This window comes from Entelurus aequoreus, linkage group LG14, assembly GCF_033978785.1.
Source record: "Entelurus aequoreus isolate RoL-2023_Sb linkage group LG14, RoL_Eaeq_v1.1, whole genome shotgun sequence".
Classification (NCBI taxonomy): Eukaryota; Metazoa; Chordata; class Actinopteri; order Syngnathiformes; family Syngnathidae; genus Entelurus; species Entelurus aequoreus.
Window position 1 is genome coordinate 32,846,745 of NC_084744.1, and position 15,002 is coordinate 32,861,746.

The 15,002-nt window shown below is 35.8% G+C and overlaps 1 pseudogene; it reads left to right on the top strand.

The window, feature by feature from the left end:
* The first annotated feature begins 618 nt into the window (after nucleotides 1-618).
* Nucleotides 619-13,321, top strand: LOC133664766 (E3 ubiquitin/ISG15 ligase TRIM25-like; annotated as a pseudogene).
* The last annotated feature ends 1,681 nt before the right edge of the window (nucleotides 13,322-15,002 follow it).

Below are 15,002 nucleotides of genomic sequence, written 5' to 3' on the forward strand. Positions count from 1 at the left end.
TCAAGGGCCAAGGGAAATTACACGGCAGGCCAAATTTGACACCCATGCTGTATTCTCTTATTTCTAAATACATAAAATAATCCCACGTTAATTAAAATGCAAAGTAAAGCCTATTTAATAGAAATATTATTTGTTACAACATTACGCCCCCCGGCCCGGTGCGCCCCCTCCCTTCCCGTATCATGACTCTTTTTGGACGTCACCACATCAAAAAATCAACACAAGATGTCAAAACGGCCAAAACTGTCAGGTGCCCAGGGAAGAAAAAAGAGAAAAGAAGAGGAGAAACGAGAAAAAGACAGCGGTAGCAGGGAGGTAACGTTAGCCTACATGAAATTATTTGTCTGTTACAGAATGTGATAGTAACCTGGCTTTTTAGCATTAAGCTAATGTTACATGATTCGGCAATTGCTAATCAATAAATAGCTAGTTCTGTTTTAACGTCGGGTTAATATTGTGCAGGGGGCTAAATTGTTATGGAAAATAATAATGTAACGTTAGGTAATTACAGTACTCCCTGGTGTGCAGTAATTTGTAAGTCATTCTAGTTGATGCAATATTAAAAAGCACAAATAGAGAACTCTGTAGGATCCCCTTTTTTGTAATATAGTTGTTAAAGTCATACTGGTTTGATATATTGTTTTGTGCAGTGCCTTATTTATATTGTATTTTTAATTTATTTTATGCAACTTGTTGACACGTTTTATTTTGTGTTTATGTATGTAAAAAATATTGTATTTCATATATTCATTTTTTATTTTTTGTATTCATTTATTTATCCATATTTTTTTTTTATCTTGTTAACTATTCTGATTTTTAATTTGCTTTCTTTAAGTAAAAAAAAAGGTCAAAGACAAAGCTATTCGGTTTCTTGTGAGTATATAGTTTTCGTTATATTTGGATGTAATTGTTGGTTCACATATCATTAAGTAAGACTATGTATTATGTTGAAGGGGCAGGAAAATATAAGATTTTTCTTCATCCTGCTCCTTCTCAGGCATTGGTGTGTAACGGTGTAACTGAATAATTGTGTTATAATTGTCTATCAAAGATGCACATCAATGAAGGAGATAAAAAAAAATAAATAAATAAAAAAAATAAAAAAATATATATATATATACACTTCACTGCCGATGTGGGGGGGGCGCCACCTAAAATCTTGCCTAGGGCGCCAGATTGGTTAGGGCCGGGCCTGGATGCACTAATGGAAAGTGTATCTTGTGTTTTTTATGTTGTTTAAAATAAAAAAAACATAAAAAAACAACAACAACCCCACCCGCCCCCAAAAAAATAAAAAATAAAAAGTAGTTGCCCTTTAAGCGAAACCAATGCCTTCAAAATGTCACAACCACAGCTGACCTCCCCGCCCCCATCATGCATGTAGCACCAGGTTTTACTCATAACAATGCCCAAGTTACGTCCAATGTCTTCAAAATAGCAAAACGCCACTTGGAAATATGCAAATTAGGGGTCTAGACACACCCAAAAATAAAAACGAGCATACCAACACATTTCTAATTGTCAAAACACATGAAATAGACACCAAGTTTATATTTGTAGCTCATCTGGTTCAAATGTTAGAGACAAAAGCTATTACAAGTGGCGGCCATAAGTATTGTTTATTATCAATAGCACTATTTCTATTGGTATTCATATTGCTCCATTTTTAGTGTAATAATGCTCATTGTCATTTCTGTATAATTTTTTTATTTTCGCTAACTGCTTATTTGCTATTACTTTTACCATCATATTGGTACATGTCCTATTTGCTGATGTTGCTCTGTTGTTGTTGTTGTTGTGTTTGCTGTTGTTGTTTTTGTCTCTGTCTAATCCCCCTCTTGTCCCCACAATTGTCCCCCTCTGTCTTCCTTTTTCTCTCTTTCTATCCCCTCCTGCTCCGGCCCGGCTGCACCAAATGATTATATAAATACATTTAATAAAGTCAAAATACAAGTAAGGCAACAAGAGAAGTATCCTACGCTTCTCTTTTGTAAAGTCTGCTATATGATTTGCCCGAGAAGCTGGGCAGGACATTATAAAAAAACAATAAAAAAAACAAGTGGCGGCCATACTTGATTGGCCACTGTGGCGACCCCAAAGGTCACCGGCGCGGCATCTCATAAAATCTAAGAGAACGTGTTGTGAATGAGGAGGCCTGTGGACTGGGAATTTTTTTATTCATTTTTTTTACACATTTTTATAAAAAAAAACAGTTTTTCCAACGTATTACATTTCAGACGATTTCTCTTCCTAGTTCTTATTTCTCCGGCTGTAGAAAAGACCCGCTCACAGGGCACAGAGGAGGCGTCAGTGCGACACAGCTCGCGTATCGGTCATGTGACCGACACAGCTCATGATCGGTCACGTGACTTTCTAAAAGCGGTACGCGCACCGACACAGGGTTTTGCTCTATGAGCTCGACGCATGCGCCGATGCATCGGTGTTGCCGGACCCATCACCAGATGGCGACAATGAGCTGAAAGTCCATATTAGAATCAAGGAGGTGAACATCTATCTGCGTGTCGCTGCTTTTGAACTTCTAATCCTGAGGACGCTTCGCCAAACAGTCGGTGTGGTTGGAGTCCAATCTGTTGAATATCCAACTTGACACTAACTTCACTTCGGTCCACAAAGCGTAAGGTCTTGCTTGAATTTTTTCAATTTCTTTTGCTCTGGATCTATGTGATATGTTTTACGTACTGTAGCTAATATCAATATTTAGATTTACTATCTAAAAACAAGCTTGTGCTGTAAAATTGTTTTGTTTGTGCCTTGACGGTTTTTGAATGAATCTAGAACACATTTTCTGACTAGTGATGTCATCCAGCCCCCCCACCTTGTCACTATCTCCCCAAACGTGTCATCTCAGGGCATTCAATCGACTTGGAAGAGGTTTCACCGCTCATCCGAGTAGGTTTCATCAGTACGTAATCATAAACTTCCAATGGTCAGATCTAGTCCAGCGGCTGGTGCCAAAACCCCAAATATTTATACCCCAAAAACCAGGAGGGTGTGCCTGGGCAAGGATGGTTTCGGCCAAACAATACCTCAATGCTAACGAGGGGAATTTACACTTCAACGACTGTCGTTGGCTTTGACAGTTAGGGTTGCCCGTTTGCATTAAAACAGTTGTTTTTCTCACCACGATAGGGTGAAACCATCCTTGCCCACTCTACTGGTTTTGGAGTATAATTATTTGGGGTTTTGGCACCAGCCGCTGGATTAAAACTGACCAATCTAAATCTATGAGCATGAACTGATGAAGCCTACTCAGATGAGGGGCGAAACGTCTTCCAAGTTTCCAAGTTTGGGAGGATCGTGTTTAGGTGAGGGGGCTGGATGACGTCACTAGTCAGAAAATGTATTTTAAATCAGAATCAGAATCAGAAATACTTTATTAATCCTCAAGGGGAAATTAAAATTTTCTGCACAATCCCATTCAAGAGCAGACAAACATTACAGGGAGACAGAACAGGATCGCTGACGGGTCTGCCAACTTCCGGCGCCCCTTACAAAAAAGGTGAGATACAGGTAAACAATGGGGGGTTTGGGGGGCTGAGAAAAAAAAATTGGTCTAAGCCTGGGCCCCTGGAGAGAGGGTCCAGACTGAGGCCAAGAGAAAAAACAACTCATAGCCATAGCACACATCCCTCTTACATGTGTGTAAGAGGGAAACATCAAACATCAAAGAACACAAAGGAAATTAAAGACATTAAAATACCTTTAAAACCAGTAACGGTGTGACTATGATATTTGCAATGAAGAACTTCACACAGGTCCCCTCCCGCACGTCTTTGAAGGATGGCTCATGGCGGGGTGGTCCTGGACAAAGACCAGTTCAAATGTGCGATGTGTCAGGATGTCCTGAAGGAGCCAGTGACCATTCCATGCGGCCACAGTTACTGCTCGGACTGCATCAGCAGATACTGGGACGATGATGAATGCGACGTGAAGTGCCCTCAATGTCGGCAGACTTTCCGGTGCTTGTCCGAAGCATCTTACTGGATGACGTGGTGGAAAGATTTAAGGAGGCCTCGGCGGGTCAAACTCTGGCGGAGGAGGACGACGTGGAGTGCGACGTTTGCCCGGAGAGGAAGTACAAGGCGGTCAAGTCATGCGTGGAGTGTTTGGCCTCGTTTTGCGACCTGCACGTCCAGCCACACTACCAGTCAAACGAGCTTTGTGTCTGTGGTCAACACAACAGCCTGCTGGAGTTCTACTGCCGCACGGACAAGCAGTGCATCTGCCTGCTGTGTTTCATCGACCAACATGACGGCCATGACATCGAAAGGGTGGAGGTGGAAAGACGACAACAGCAGGTATGCTAATCATCATAATAATCAAAACATCTCCATTATAATAAATAAATTCACACGAGTCACCCGTCATCACAAAGAGCATGCACACTGAATAAGATCCCTTCTTACATCACGTTTGGCAAATTAAACCTCTTCTTTAAAGTAAATCCTCCAGTTAACAATTTAAAAACTAAATGCCGAAAACAAACACAAAATTTTGCATCCTTACGATAAGATTTAACAATGCTAGATTATTATATTTTTCCCTCTTTTTTGCTCTGTTATTATTATCATTATTATTATGCAATCAATCAAATAAAGTATATTTGTATAGCCCTTGATCACAGTGTGATGTTGACAGCCTAAAGTTATTTTAAGTGACCTAAAAATGCTATTGAAATGTAACAATGTTGTACAGTGATATATATATATATATATATATATATATATATATATATATATATATATATATATATATATATATATATATATATATATATATATATATATATATATATATATATATATATATATATATATATATCCTTTAAAGGCCTACTGAAACCCACTACTACCGACTACTACCGACCACGCAGTCTGATAGTTTATATATCAATGATGAAATCTTAACATTGCAACACATGCCAATACGGCCGGGTTAACTTATAAAGTGACATTTAAAATTTCCCGGGAAATATCCGGCTGAAACATCGCGGTATGATGACGTATACGCGTGACGAAGTCAGTTTAACGCAAGTTATGGTACCCCGTAGAATCCTATACAAAAAGCTCTGTTTTCATTTCATAATTCCACAGTATTCTGGACATCTTTTGCAATTTGTTTAATGAACAATGAAGGCTGCAAAGAAGACAGTTGTAGGTGGGATCGGTGTATTAGCAGCGGACTACAGCAACACAACCAGGAGGACTTTGTTGGAGAGCAGACGCGCTAGCCGCCGACCTCACCTTGACTTCCTACGTCTCCGGGCCGCCAAACGCATCGGGTGAAGTCCTTCGTCCTTCCGCCGATCGCTGGAACGCAGGTGAGCACGGGTGTTGATGAGCAGATGAGGGCTGGCTGGCGTAGGTGGAGAGCTAATGTTTTTAGCATAGCTCTGGGTGGTCCGGTTGCTAAGTTGCTAAGTTAGCTTCAATGGCATCGTTAGCACAGCATTGTTAACCTTCGCCAGCCTGGAAAGCATTAACCGTGTATTTACATGTCCACGGTTTAATAGTATTGTTGGTTTTCTATCTATCCTTCCAGTCAGGGGTTTATTTTTTTTGTTTCTATATGCAGTTAAAGCACGATGCTATCACGTTAGCTCGTAGCTAAAGCGTTTCGCCGATGTATTGTCGTGGAGATAAAAGGCACTGAATGTCCGTTTCGCGTTCTCGACTCTCATTTTCAAGAGGATATAGTATCCGAGGTGGTTTAAAATACAAATCTGTGATCCACAATAGAAAAAGGAAAGAGTGTGGAATCCAATGAGCCAGCTTGTACCTAAGTTACGGTCAGAGCGAAAAAAGATACGTCCATCACTGCCTCTCAAGTCCTTCACTGTAACGTTCCTCATCTACGAATCTTTCATCCTCGCTCAAATTAATGGGGTAATCATCACTTTCTCGCTCCGAATCTCTCTCGCTCCATTGTAAACAACGGGGAATTGTGAGGAATACTAGCTCCTGTGACGTCACGCTACTTCCGGTACAGGCAAGGCTTTTTTTATCAGCGGACAAAAGTTGCGAACTTTATCGTCGATTTTCTCTACTAAATCCTTTCAGCAAAAATATGGCAATATCGCGAAATGATCAAGTATGACACATAGAATGGATCTGCTATTCCCGTTTAAATAAAAAAACAATCATTTCAGTAGGCCTTTAAGGGGGGAGGGTACTGTCATGATCCGTTGCTTGGATCATGTTTTGTTTAGTTTTGTATTTTCTTAGTTCTTGATTTAATTCGGTTTCTACACCCTGGTTTGTTTCTTGGTTGCCATGGCTGCTGATTATTGTCACCTGCCTCTGATTAGTGGTCGAGACACTCACATATTCCTGGTCACCAATCAGAGAGCTATTTATTCCTGCCTCTCGCCACACTCTGCCTGGCTGGTTTGTTTGCTATGTTGGATTTCCTTATTTCTTGCGCCTGTTTTTGACTAGTCTTTGGTTAAGCCTATACCCTAGCTTCCCGTGCAATCGGCACACTTTTCTATTCTTGTTTTCTTGCCTGATTTACCACAATAAATAATTTATTCCTACCTGCACACTGCTTCCGGATGTCTGTTTGCATCTTGGGGAAACCACCTGCGCATAACCATGCGACCCCGGTGTAACACCATGAGAAATTACACCTAATATAAAAGGCCAATATAAATATTCATGATTTAATTGGTTGCTATATTTGGGGAGTATTTTAACACTCTTTAGATACTTTTGAAAAAGCAACTTGCGGTTTTTTTCAGGTCTTACAATGATGTCATCCAGCACCTGAATAGATTGCAGTTCTCTAGGAACACTTTTGTAGACCACTCGTACATAGGATGAGTTAAGGTGCTTTGATGAGGCAGGAAGACCACCCTGGTGTCATGAAGGGTTTCTTTTGGCTTGATGTGTGTTGAATGTTTCATTGTCTCCAGAATCAGCTTGGTAAGATGAAGCACGACTGTCAGGAGAACATCCAGCAGGCAGAGAAGATGGTTGAGAAGGTCAAAGCAAACATCTCCTCTGCCAATGTAAGACCAAACAACCCTCGCACACTTTTTGGGTTAAATGCACACGTCACAAACGTCCCGGTTCTCTTGAAGGACTATGCTGGGCAGCTGACGAAGATGAGTGAGAAATTCTTAAAGATGGTGACCAGGTCCTTGGAGCAGAAGCACTTGGACTGGTGTGAGAGGATCCACAACAGGAAGTACCTGGATGTCAGTTGGACCGAGGAGTTGCTGGAGAAGGCAAACATTGCACTCAAGGAGCAGCAGAGGATGAGCATCCAGCTTGACAAGTTGGCGGAAACCGTGAACCACGTGGACTTTCTCCAGGTTAGGACTGAAACATGTAATATATGTCATATATCACATACAACAATGTAATAGATGTCATATATCACATACAACAATGTAATAGTTGTCATATATCACATACAACAATGTAATAGTTGTCATATATCACATACAACAATGTAATAGTTGTCATATATCACATACAACAATATAATAGATGTCATACATCACATACAACAATGTAATAGATGTCATATATCACATACAACAATGTAATAGATGTCATATATCACATACAACAATGTAATAGATGTCATATATCACATACAACAATGTAATAGATGTCATATATCACATACAACAATGTAATAGTTGTCATATATCACATACAACAATGTAATAGTTGTCATATATCACATACAACAATGTAATAGTTGTCATATATCACATACAACAATATAATAGATGTCATACATCACATACAACAATGTAATAGATGTCATATATCACATACAACAATGTAATAGATGTCATATATCACATACAACAATGTAATAGTTGTCATATATCACATACAACAATGTAATAGTTGTCATATATCACATACAACAATATAATAGATGTCATACATCACATACAACAATGTAATAGATGTCATATATCACATACAACAACATAATAGATGTCATACATCACATACAACAACGTATTAGATGTCATATATCACATACAACAATGTAATAGATGTCATATATCACATACAACAATGTAATAGTTGTCATATATCACATACAACAATGTAATAGTTGTCATATATCACATACAACAATGTAATAGTTGTCATATATCACATACAACAATATAATAGATGTCATACATCACATACAACAATGTAATAGATGTCATATATCACATACAACAATGTAATAGATGTCATATATCACATACAACAATGTAATAGATGTCATATATCACATACAACAATGTAATAGATGTCATATATCACATACAACAATGTAATAGTTGTCATATATCACATACAACAATGTAATAGTTGTCATATATCACATACAACAATGTAATAGTTGTCATATATCACATACAACAATATAATAGATGTCATACATCACATACAACAATGTAATAGATGTCATATATCACATACAACAATGTAATAGATGTCATATATCACATACAACAATGTAATAGTTGTCATATATCACATACAACAATGTAATAGTTGTCATATATCACATACAACAATATAATAGATGTCATACATCACATACAACAATGTAATAGATGTCATATATCACATACAACAACATAATAGATGTCATACATCACATACAACAACGTATTAGATGTCATATATCACATACAACAATGTAATAGATGTCATATATCACATACAACAATGTAATAGTTGTCATATATCACATACAACAATGTAATAGTTGTCATATATCACATACAACAATGTAATAGTTGTCATATATCACATACAACAATATAATAGATGTCATACATCACATACAACAATGTAATAGATGTCATATATCACATACAACAATGTAATAGATGTCATATATCACATACAACAATGTAATAGTTGTCATATATCACATACAACAATGTAATAGTTGTCATATATCACATACAACAATATAATAGATGTCATACATCACATACAACAATGTAATAGATGTCATATATCACATACAACAACATAATAGATGTCATACATCACATACAACAACGTATTAGATGTCATATATCACATACAACAATGTAATAGATGTCATATATCACATACAACAATGTAATAGTTGTCATATATCACATACAACAATGTAATAGTTGTCATATATCACATACAACAATGTAATAGTTGTCATATATCACATACAACAATATAATAGATGTCATACATCACATACAACAATGTAATAGATGTCATATATCACATACAACAACATAATAGATGTCATACATCACATACAACAACGTATTAGATGTCATATATCACATACAACAACATAATAGATGTCATACATCACATACAACAACGTATTAGATGTCATATATCACATACAACAATGTAATAGATGTCATATATCACATACAACAATGTAATATATGTCATATATCACATACAACAACGTAATAGATGTCATATATCACATACAACAACATAATAGATGCCATATATCACATACAACAACATAATATATGTCATATATCACATACAACAATGTAATAGATGTCATATATCACATACAACAATGTAATAGATGTCATATATCACATATAACAACGTAATATATGTCATATATCACATACAACAATAAAATAGATGTCATATATCACATACAACAATGTAATAGATGTCATATATCACATACAACAATGTAATAGATGTCATATATCACATACAACAATGTAATAGATGTCATATATCACATACAACAATAAAATAGATGTCATATATCACATACAACAATGTAATAGATGTCATATATCACATACAACAATGTAATAGATGTCATATATCACATACAACAATGTAATAGATGTCATATATCACATACAACAATATAATAGATGTCATATATTACATACAACAACATAATATATGTCATATATCACATACAACAATGTAATAGATGTCATATATCACATACAACAATGTAATAGATGTCATATATCACATACAACAATGTAATAGATGTCACATATCACATACAACAATGTAATAGATGTCATATATCACATACAACAATAAAATAGATGTCATACATCACATACAACAACGTATTAGATGTCATATATCACATACAACAACATAATAGATGTCATACATCACATACAACAACGTATTAGATGTCATATATCACATACAACAATGTAATAGATGTCATATATCACATACAACAATGTAATATATGTCATATATCACATACAACAACGTAATAGATGTCATATATCACATACAACAACATAATAGATGCCATATATCACATACAACAACATAATATATGTCATATATCACATACAACAATGTAATAGATGTCATATATCACATACAACAATGTAATAGATGTCATATATCACATATAACAACGTAATATATGTCATATATCACATACAACAATAAAATAGATGTCATATATCACATACAACAATGTAATAGATGTCATATATCACATACAACAATGTAATAGATGTCATATATCACATACAACAATGTAATAGATGTCATATATCACATACAACAATAAAATAGATGTCATATATCACATACAACAATGTAATAGATGTCATATATCACATACAACAATGTAATAGATGTCATATATCACATACAACAATGTAATAGATGTCATATATCACATACAACAATATAATAGATGTCATATATTACATACAACAACATAATATATGTCATATATCACATACAACAATGTAATAGATGTCATATATCACATACAACAATGTAATAGATGTCATATATCACATACAACAATGTAATAGATGTCACATATCACATACAACAATGTAATAGATGTCATATATCACATACAACAACATAATAGATGTCATATATCACATACAACAATGTAATAGATGTCATATATCACATACAACAATGTAATAGATGTCATATATCACATACAACAATGTAATAGATGTCATATATCACATACAACAATGTAACATAAAAGAGTGAGACAAGTGTATACAAAATTGACATTAAAGAGTATTTGAAGTAAGTGAGGCACACAAATGTTAGCAACATTAGCATAGCTATGTAAGCTAACATTACAGTCCATCACAATAATTTAATTCTCTTCTGCCGGCAGAAACTTCCGCCTCGTCTATGTCCTCACCTCTGCCAGACTTCAACTTGAGGTTTTCCGAAGATGTGAGCGTCTACCCGAAGTTGATGTTGGAATACTACAAGGAAGGATTCAATGACATTTATGAAAAAGGTTTACTTGTGTCTTTTTATTTGATTTTACTTTGTAACATGGTAGCAACACAGCATCAATCACACAAATACATTTAATTAGACAACGACAAACATAAACACCATACTTTTTCACAAGTGACATTAAAATACAAAAACATTTAATATATTTTGAAAAACCTTTTTTTTAACTCTTGGGGATATTTTTGTCATATAAGTAACTCTGTATTCTGTGTTTATTTACCATTTACACAACGTGACAACTTCACTGCTTTTGGCTTTTGTAATTATTTCATCCCCTACTTATTGGGTTAATGCAAACCAGTAATTATAACCTGCAAATAATGTGTCCTTGTTGAGTGTCGGTGCTGTCTAGAGCTCGGCAGAGTAACCGTGTAATACTCTTCCATACCAGTAGGTGGCAGCAGGTAGCTAAGTGCTTTGTAGATGTCGGGAACATGGTGTGTCGAGATCACAATATGCAGATGACAGCGGGAGGCAGGGTGCAGGTAAAAAGGTATCTACGCCAACAATAAACTAAAGGCAAGTGCCACTAAGAAAAGGCATTGAAGCTTAGGGAAGGCTATGCAGAACGGAACTAAAACTGGACTGGCTGCAAAGTAAAGAAACACAGAATGCTGGACGACAGCAAAGACTTACAGCGTGTGGAGCAGAGAGTCGTTCTCTGCATTTAATTACCATGAAAAATTAGCATTTAATTGAACGTACGACTAAAAAGTAACATTTAAATGAAAGTATCATTGAAAAGTAACATTTAAGTGAAAGTACCATTAAAAAGTAACATTTAAGTGAAAGTACCACTAAAAAGTAACATTTAAGTGAAAGTACCATTAAAAAGTACCATTTAAGTGAAAGTACCATTAAAAAATAGCATTAAAGTGAAAGTACCATTGAAAAGTAACATTTAAGTGAAAGTACCCCACATCTGGGTTGAGTTTTTTCTTGCCCTGATGTGGGATCTGAGCCCAGGATGTCGTTGTGGCTTGTGCAGCCCTTTGAGATACTCGTGATCTAGGGCTATATAAGTAAACATTGATTGATTGATTGATTGATATCACGAAGGCTATGAAAGGCCTTGACTCTTGTTTAATGACTCAATTTATTATTACAACACAGGAGAGGACTTGCTATCGGAGCCGGAGGTGACACAGAGTACTCCTCCAGAGTCCGAGAAGTGTCTAATACAATGAAGCACCTTCTTCTGATGGATGGAAAACGAAGAGTCATCAAAACAAAGACTTCAGCACCCCTGTTTTTGTGTTCCTTTTTGCCATGGATGCTGATTATTTACACCTGCCTCTGATTAGTGGTCAGGACGCTCACCTGCATCCGGTCACTAATCAGAGAGATATGTATTCCTGCCTCACGCCATACTCTGTCTGGCAGTTTTGTTTGCTACACCCAACAGGTTATTCTTGCTTCTAGTTCGCATGTTGGCTAGTCCTGGTCTAAGCTTTTCTCTAGCTTACCGTTCCTATTTTTGTATTCTTGCCTTGTTATGGTAATAAACCGTCTTTCTTACCTGAGGATCGTCAATGATTGTTGAGAAAAATCATTTTATATTTGATTTTATTGTGTTGCCAAACATCACACTGAATATTAATAGAAAAGAATAACATACAACTCCAAACCAACGACACTTGAAATAACAATACACACTTCAACACACAAATTCAACACATGCATAAAAAAAAAAGGACAAACAAAATTGAATAATATCAATAACAGTATCAATAATAATGATAATATGAACATCAATAACAGTGAATAAGAACTTTAAACAACAACAAACAAACGAATCAAAGACCAGAAGGCGGGCTCACATTACACCAGTTTTAAAATCTCTGCATTGGCTCCCCGTGTGTGTCAAGATCAATTTTTGGATATTATTTTGTTATGTACTGATATCAATACCAATTTACTGGATCGGCTGTTGTCTAGTATGTGCACTTTTCTTCTTTCATCGCAATAAGAAACTTATGTTTATGTATGATAACATTTTATGTTGAAATAAAGCCAAAAAATGAAATTCTTTGTGGTCCCTTTTATTTGGAAAAGTATCGAAACATATTTTGCTAAAGGTACCAAAATTTTGGTATCGGGACATTCCAGGTACACACTATTTAATTGTTTTATTTTTTTGCACACGCTGTTTATGGCGTGCTGTTTGGATCTTAGTGGATCAGGCCCTAAGTGTTGATTGCATGGCAGTACCATTAAAAAGTAACATTTAAGTGAAAGTACCATTAAAAAGTAACATTTAAGTGAAAGTACAACTAAAAAAACAACATTTAGGTAAAAGTACTATGAAAAACTACCATTTAAATGAAAGTAGCATTAAAGTGAAAGTACCAAAAACAGTATTATTTAAGTAAAAGTACCATTAAAAAGTAACATTTAAGTGAAAGTACAACTAAAAAGTAACATTCAGTGAAAGTAAGATGAAAAAGTAACATTTAAGTGAAAGTAGGATTAAAAAGTAGAATTTAAGTAAAAGTACCATTAAAATGGAATATTTAAGTGGAAGTGCCATTAAAAAATTACATTTAAGTGAAAGTACCATTAAAAAGCAGAATTTAAGTAAAAGTACCATAAACATGTAATATTTAAGTGAAAGTACCATTGAAAAGTAGAATTTAAGTAAAAGTACCATTAAAATGTAATATTTAAGTGGAAGTACCATTAAAAAGTAACATTTAAGTCAGTCAGAACGAGGAAATAACAACTTAGCTGTCAATCTGTCATTTTGGACATTGTTTCCATCCATCCATCTTCTTCCACTTATCCGAGGTTGGGTCGCGGGGGCAGCAGCCTTAGCAGGGAAGCCCAGACTTCCCTCTCCCCAGCCACTTCATCCAGCTCCTCCCGGGGGATCCCGAGGCGTTCCCAGGCCAGCCGGGAGACATAGTCTTCCCAACGTGTCCTGGGTCTTCCCCGTGGCCTCCTACCGGTCGGACGTGCCCTAAACACCTCCCTAGGGAGTCTTTCGGGCGGTCACAACCCCCCTATATTACAAAGGAAAATGAGGAGCTGCAGTACCCCCACATTAAAGAGGAAGAGGAGTCAAAGCAACCCCACATTTTTTTATTAATATATTCTGTTCTTGTTAATATTCTGTTCTTGTTAATATATTCTGTAAAGTAAAAACAAAACACAAAACAGTCCTAGTTCCCTGAGATACTAAGTATGTCATTATTTTGACTTAGTAAATATTGACTTTCTAAGACAAACCACAAAACAGTCCTAGTTACCTGAGATGCTAAGTATGTCATTATTTTGTCTTAGTAAGTCAATATTTACTAAGTCAAAATAATGACAAAGTCAAATTAATGACATACTGTAAATAAGCGTTTGCAATAAGCGTTTGAAAAAAGAGTTAAAAGTGGGGCCACATGCTGACATATGCTCAAATCATCATGCTTAATTTATTACAGCATTTGGGAAGCCTGTAGTTGATTTGTATTATGTAAATGTTATATTTCTATCAACATGTGATAGCAGGGACCCTGCCATTCAAAACTAGGCTGCTGCATTAATAATGATTCATGTAAATATAGCTGAAAAAATAGTACAATAGCAATAGTTCATGTAGGCTTTATGATGCAGTTACATTATTATATCAACTATCAGAGACAGAAACTCTTCATTTAACATAATGTCCTTTTTTGCCGCTTCAACACAGAAAAAGGTAAAGTGAAATAACTTAGTTGTTAA